Here is a 6283-nt window from a genome sequence, read left to right as displayed (position 1 = left end):
ACACACACACACACACAATGTATACACACAAACATGTATACACATGTATACACACATGTGTATACACACACATGTATACACACACACAATGTATACACACACACAATGTATACACACACACAATGTATACACACACACAATGTATACACACACACAATGTATACACACACACATGTGTATACACACACGTGTATACACACACACATGTATACACACACACACGTACACATACCCACACATGTATACACACACACACACATACAATGTATACACACAAACATGTATACACACACACGTACACATACACACACATGTATACACACACACACACACACACACACACACATACAATGTGTATACACACACACACACACACACTATCCCCAGCACCACCACATCAGCACACCGGTATCCCATGCGCCCCCAGCACACTGGCATTCTCGGCTCCCCGCCATTCCCAGCCCCCATCAACACCATCAGCACTCACACATCGCCACCTTTGCACCTCCCCCATCGGCACACCCACATCAGCACCAAACCCTCCCAAATCAGCACACCGATACAATCACCATAAGTACAGCCACAGCAGCACTACCACCGCACATGGGCCGCGTGGACCACTCCCCACCCAAATGCCACACCCACACCACAAACATCCCGGGCAACGCCGGGGCTCTCAGCTAGTATATATATATATGTATATGTATGTGTAGCAGGTGAAGGTCTCTGACTGCCTTGATTGATATCTCGCGAGACGCGAGTAGGATCCTCACGTGGCGCGGAAGTGTCCTGAGTACACAGTGGAACCGGCAGAGAAAGACGTGGGACATTTCCCTGACCGGACAAGGACGGTGGCAGAATCCAGTTGGCGGTGCGGAGTGTTTCCTCTGCAGACATATCTTTTATGGTTTTAGCTTGTAATAATATTTTGCACGATTACATATCTTTTTTTAAACTCTATTTTATTGCATATCTACCCTGGGAGCCTAGCGGAGCGAGAGCAGTTCAGCGTGAGGAAGACCTTTCCCGGTAGAGCCCAGCAGTTATAACCAGTAGAGTGGACCCGTTTCTCCTCAACTACCAGATAAGATCATCATTTCTGCCTGCACTTAACTCTTATCTTGTAAATGAAGAATGACACAGCAGGACTTTCTTCCTTATCATACAGATTACACTAACTTCTGTTTTTGTCTTTGTCTCTCCTGTGCGCCCTAGGTCTATTTTCTTTTCCATATTGACTTTTCTCTTCGGGGTGAGATGTTTGACCAGCTGCAGGGCGAGATTAATTATTTAGGTATTTTATTATCACCTTGGTTAAGTGTTTGTCACATGGCACAGTTCTGTACTTTTTTCATTTGCATTTTTCACCCATTAGAATTTCGCTCCATTTGATTAGCACATTATGGATACACAAAATCCACGCTCTAAAGAATCGATTTTCAGTACCCGAGCAAGAATGGGTATTAATGTTGAGCAAATCTTCTCTGAAAACGGATTTGCTAGTCTGTTCCAGAGGAAGAAAATCTCAATGCACAATTTAATCAATTAGAATATATTCTTAACTAGCTGAGAGCCCCGGCGTTGCCCGGGATGTTTGTGGTGTGGGTGTGGCATTTGGGTGGGGAGTGGTCCACGCGGCCCATGTGCGGTGGTAGTGCTGCTGTGGCTGTACTGATGGTGATTGTATTGGTGTGCTGATTTGGGAGGGTTTGGTGCTGATGTGGGGGTGCGGATGTGGGTGTGCCGATGGGGGAGGTGCAAAGGTGGCGATGTGTGGGTGCTGATGGTGTTGATGGGGGCTGGGAATGGTGGGGAGGCGAGAATGCCAGTGTGCTGGGGGGGCATACCGGTGTGCTGATGTGGTGGTGCTGGGGTGTGTGTGTGTATACATGTTTGTGTGTATACATTGTATGTGTGTGTGTGTATACATGTGTGTGTGTGTGTGTGTATGTGTACGTGTGTGTGTATACACGTGTGTGTGTATACACGTATGTGTGTGTATACACATGTGTGTGTGTATACACGTGTGTGTGTGTATACACGTGTGTGTGTGTGTATACACGTGTGTGTATACACGTGTGTGTGTGTATACACGTGTGTGTGTGTATACACATGTGTGTGTGTGTATACACGTGTGTGTATACACATGTGTGTGTATACATTGTGTGTATGTATATATTGTGTGTGTGTATACGTGTGTGTGTATACACATGTGTGTGTATACACGTGTATACATGTTTGTGTGTGTGTGTATACATGTTTGTGTGTATACATTGTATGTGTGTGTGTGTATAAGTGTGTGTGTGTGTGTGTGTATACATGTGTGTGTGTGTGTGTATACATGTGTATGTGTGTATACATGTGTGTGTGTGTATACATGTGTGTGTATATACATGTGTGTGTATATACATGTGTGTGTATACACATGTGTGTGTATACACATGTGTGTGTATACACATGTGTGTGTATACACATGTGTGTGTGTGTGTGTGTACACATGTGTGTGTGTACACATGTGTGTACATGTGTGTGTATACACGTGTGTGTGTGTGTGTGTGTATACACGTGTGTGTGTGTGTATACACGTGTGTGTGTGTGTATACATGTGTGTGTGTGTATACATGTGTGTGTGTGTATACATGTGTGTGTGTGTATACATGTGTGTGTGTGTATACATTATGTGTATGTATACCTGTGTTTATACGTGTGTGAGTGTATACGTGTGTGTGTATGTGTACATGTGTGTGTGTGTATGTCTCCATGTGTGTGTGTGTATGTCTCCATGTGTGTGTGTGTATGTCTCCATGTGTGTGTGTGTACGTGTACATGTGTGTGAGTATACGTGTACATGTGTGTGTGTGTACGTGTACATGTGTGTGTGTGTGTGTGTGTGTGTGTGTGTGTGTGTGTACGTGTCTACGTGTACATGTGTGTGTGTCTACGTGTACATGTGTGTGTGTCTACGTGTACGTGTGTGTGTGTCTACGTGCGTGTGTGTACGTGTGTGTGTGTGTGTGTGTACGTGTGTGTCTATGTGTGTGTGTGTCTACGTGTGTGTGTTTGTGTCTACGTGTGTGTGTTTGTGTATACGTGTGTGTGTGTGTATACGTGTGTGTGTGTCTACGTCTGTGTGTGTGTGTGTGTGTCTACGTGTGTGTGTGTGTCTACGTGTGTGTGTGTGTGTCTGTGTCCCTGTGTGTCCTTTGGCCCGTGACTCCGCCTCAGGGAAGGGGGGGGGGGGGGGGGGAGGTGGTGGGAAGGGGGGGGGGTGGGGGGGAGGTGGTGGGAAGGAGGGGGGGGGAAGGGGAGGTGGGGGGGAGGTGGTGGGAAGGAGGGGGGTGGGGGGGAAGGGGAGGTGGGGGGGAGGGGGTGGGAAGGGGAGGGGGTGGGGGGGAGGTGGGGGAAGGGGGGGGGGGTGGGGGGAAGGGGGGGGAGGTGGTGGGGAGTTGGGAAGGGGGGTGGGGGAGGTGGGAAGGGGGTGGAGGTGGTGAGGAGGTGGTGGGAGGTTGTAAGGGGGGAGTGAAGGGAAGGTGAAGGGGGGTGAAGGTGGGGTGGAGGGGAGGTGAAGGGGGGGGTGGAGGGGAGGTGAAGGGGGGGGTGGAGGGGAGGTGAAGGGGGGGGTGGAGGGGAGGTGAAGGGGGGGGTGGAGGGGAGGTGAAGGGGGGGGGTGGAGGGGAGGTGAAGGGGGGGTGGAGGGGAGGTGAGGGGGGGGGTGGAGGGGAGGTGAGGGGGGGGAGTGGAGGGGAGGTGAAGGGGGGGGTGGAGGGGAGGTGAAGGGGAGGTGAAGGGGGGGTGGAGGGGAGGTGAAGGGGGGGTGGAGGGGAGGTGAAGGGGGGGTGGGGGGGGTGAAGGGGAGGTGGGGGGTGAAGGGGAGGTGGGGGGTGAAGGGGAGGTGGGGGGGGTGAAGGGGAGGTGAAGGGGGGTGGAGGTGATGGGGAGGTGAAGGGGGGGTGGAGGGAGGTGGAAGGGAAGGGAAGTGGAGTGAGGGGAGGTGAGGGGTGGGTGAGGGGAGGTGAGGTGAAGGGGGGTGAGGGGGGGTGAGGGGAGGTGAAGGCCGCTCCCTCACCCGTCCGGCCGCTCACTCACCCGTCCGGCAGCTCCCTCATCCGTCCGTCCGCTCCCACGTGGATCTGAGGCGGGAGGCAGCTTGTTGTGGCCGCTCCCCCGCTGTGTCCCGGGCGCTCGCTCCCCCGCTGACTGTAGCGGCGCCGGGGGGGGGGGGTGGAGGGGAGGTGATTTGAAGGGGGGTGAGGGGTGGGTGAAGGCCGCTCACTCACCCGTCCGGCCGCTCCCACGTGGAACTGAGGCGGGAGGCAGCTTGTTGTGGCCGCTCCCCCGCTGTGTCCCGGGCACTCGCTCCTCCGCTCACTGTAGCGGCGCCGGGGGGGGGGGGGGGTGTTTGAAAGCGCGGGAGACACGGGGAGAGGAGGACGTGCGCGCGGGTGTGGAGGCTGATTTCGGGGAGGAAGAGGCGGAGGCGGAGGCGGGTATGTGAGCCCCCCCCCCCCCCGGGTTATACAATGCTGCTAATGTACACCCCCCCCCCTACTGTGTGTGTGTGTGTGTGTCTGTGTGTGTGTGTGTGTGTGTGTGTGTGTGTCCCTGTGTGTGTCCCTGTGTGTGTGTTTGTGTCCCTGTGTGTGTGTTTGTGTCCCTGTGTGTCCTTTGGGCCGTCACTCCGCCTCAGGCCAATGAGAGGTGTGCGGGGGCGGCCCAAGGGACCAATGAGATTTCCCCTAGCGACACCGGACATCCAGCATGCAGGCAGGCATACAGTGCTTTCACTAATATAGTATAAGATATAGATCTTAAACAATGGTGGGATGCTGTTACGCTATAACAATATCTAAGTAATAAAAGAATTTCACGAGGACTAAGGGCTGGGACCCGCTGCGCCCGGTGGCGCGGGCGGCGCCGCGTGAGCGCAACTCACTATTGCTGCTTAGCCTCACGATCCGGTCCCAGTCCCTCCTCACTGCCAACTGACTACGTACTGTGACGCGTCAGCCAGCAGGGGATACCAGAGAATTGTGTTGCCGTGCGGCGACGCGTCACATGGTACGCGAGTCAGCCAATGGGGAGGAGGGGAGGGAAGGAGCTAGGTGGGAGGCGCCTTGGGCAGGGAGCAGGGAAGGAGCTGCAGGTTAAAGTGTGTGTGTGTATATGTATATGTGTTTGTGTGTGTATGTGTGTGTGTATGTATGTGTGTTGGGGGGTGGACGGCACCACGATCAGATCCCGCCCCCCTCCCTCCCACTCCCGCCCCCCCTCCCTCCCACTCCCGCCCCCCTCCCTCCCACTCCCGCCCCCCTCCAGTCCCCCTCCAGCTCCAGGCTCCCTACAGACCGCATATCGCGGTCTGTGTCTGTCAGCGCCCCGCCTGTCTGCAGTGCGGGCGCGCTGACTGAGGGAGCGGGGCCTTAGCCATAGACTCCTCAAACAACCCACCCCCTTTGGATTAGATGACAACCCATTCTTAGAGAATTGGAACACAATTTTAGACAAATGTTCCTTTGAATTGATGCGACTGTTGATCAGTCACAGAAGAAAGTCATTAGAGAAAATTGATAGAGAAATAGACATTATCAAAGATAAAATTGATCCCTTCAAAGAAATTGAGGATTATGTTAAAATTGAATCAGAAATCAAAATTAGATTTAAATGAAAAATCACTGATACGGATTAAACAAAGAACATGTAATCGTGATAAAACAGATGATGAAAAAGGGGTTGTCCGTGATTGGGCAAATAAAGATCATGATTCTATACCTGTAGGACAGCACCCTAAAACACAGCAACAATATTCTGTCAATCCAGCGAAATATTATCCTAAAAATGGGAAACTCAATAATCATAACCCCGATAATACTCGTTTCATACCTAACACATACCAGCATGTTAATACTCAGGCTTATATACCACCTCAGAAAAGAGATAGAAAGGATGAGGATTATCAACCACGGAGGGAGCAAGAACGATCTAGATACCACAAAACCGTAGAAGAGAGCAAATTCCTTCGGGGCCATCAGGTGCACGTTCCCCCTTTTTTAGAGGTTGGCAACAAATGTCCAAAAATCAGAATGTAGCTCAGAAACCGACACAAACTCGCAGCAGGAAAAAAAAGAAGAACTAAGAGAGGAAAGAGGACGACAACTATCCTGAAACTAGGGTCACGTGTTGAGGTATGAATAGCTTCAGTTAGCTTTAACTCATGTCTTCCCTCTTCCAAAGCATGACAAGTCCTTAATGTCTTTCTTAACTTTATTGCAGGAGTAGAAAACAC

At 51.8% G+C, this 6283-nt stretch overlaps 1 protein-coding gene across 1 annotated transcript in view; it reads left to right on the top strand.

Moving 5' to 3' along the window:
- The first annotated feature begins 736 nt into the window (after positions 1-736).
- The window catches only part of NAGA (alpha-N-acetylgalactosaminidase), a 39350-nt gene continuing 33803 nt past the window's right edge, over positions 737-6283 (top strand). The window contains exon 1 of the mRNA XM_075573899.1: positions 737-1294. The gene's annotated coding sequence lies outside the window, so the exon portion shown is untranslated. The remainder of the gene's footprint in view (positions 1295-6283) is intronic.

The sequence above is a fragment of the Ascaphus truei genome, chromosome 17 (assembly GCF_040206685.1).
Source record: "Ascaphus truei isolate aAscTru1 chromosome 17, aAscTru1.hap1, whole genome shotgun sequence".
Lineage (NCBI taxonomy): Eukaryota > Metazoa > Chordata > Amphibia > Anura > Ascaphidae > Ascaphus > Ascaphus truei.
Note: the sequence above shows the minus strand (reverse complement) of the source record. Positions and strands in the feature narration are given on the sequence as shown.